This window comes from Dama dama, chromosome 1, assembly GCF_033118175.1.
Source record: "Dama dama isolate Ldn47 chromosome 1, ASM3311817v1, whole genome shotgun sequence".
NCBI classification, from domain to species: domain Eukaryota; kingdom Metazoa; phylum Chordata; class Mammalia; order Artiodactyla; family Cervidae; genus Dama; species Dama dama.
Window position 1 is genome coordinate 20,674,962 of NC_083681.1, and position 744 is coordinate 20,675,705.

The following is a 744-nucleotide window of genomic DNA, read 5'->3' on the forward strand; positions in this document are numbered from 1 at the left end:
ATTTTCAGCCTGCATAAATTTTAGTCTTCAGGCTTGGATATTCAGTAAATAGCAGAAATTTAAGCCTTCTCAATCATGAACTTCTTCCCTCCACCTTCAAACTTTCATGTCTCTAACCTCAAAGAAAAATATTCCTCTCCTTTCCTAAATGTGCTTTTGATCCCAATTCCTATCATCTCCTCCAGGCAGGCATCCATCATTCATCCCATCTCTCCAGTGTTTTTAACTACTCTTCCAAGTCTTCATCTCTTCAGTCTATGAATATATTTAAGCTTCTCCCCTCCCCAAGCAAAATTTCTTACTTGGCCCTCCTTTTCTCTCAAGTTATTGCACTCCAAACCATCACTACACTTTAAATGTAAAACTTTCTGAAAGAGAATCCCACTCTCTATTTTTTCCTCAACATTTTTCTCTCCTTCATTCAACTGGTTTAGTGCCCACCTTGGCTTCCCTGGTGGCTCAGATGGTAAAGCGTCTGCCTACAATGCAGGAGACCCGGGTTCAATCCCTGGATTGGGAAGATCTCCTGGAGAAGGAAATGGTAACCCACTCCACTATTCTTGCCTGGAAAATTCCATGGACGGAGAAACCTGATAAGCTACAGTCCATGGGGTTGCAAAGAGCTGGACACGACTGAGCGACTTCACTTTGCTGTTTAAAATATTTGGGAAAGGTCATTCATGGTCTCCCAACTGCCAATCCATTAACTTCTTCTTAGTGCCCTCCCAGCTTGCCTCTCAAGCC

The 744-nt window shown here is 42.7% G+C and overlaps 1 non-coding gene across 1 annotated transcript; it reads left to right on the top strand.

Moving 5' to 3' along the window:
- The first annotated feature begins 448 nt into the window (after positions 1 to 448).
- On the top strand, positions 449 to 520 carry TRNAC-ACA (transfer RNA cysteine (anticodon ACA)). The gene has a single exon. It is a non-coding gene; the product is annotated as a tRNA-Cys (tRNA).
- Positions 521 to 744: the final 224 nt, after the last annotated feature.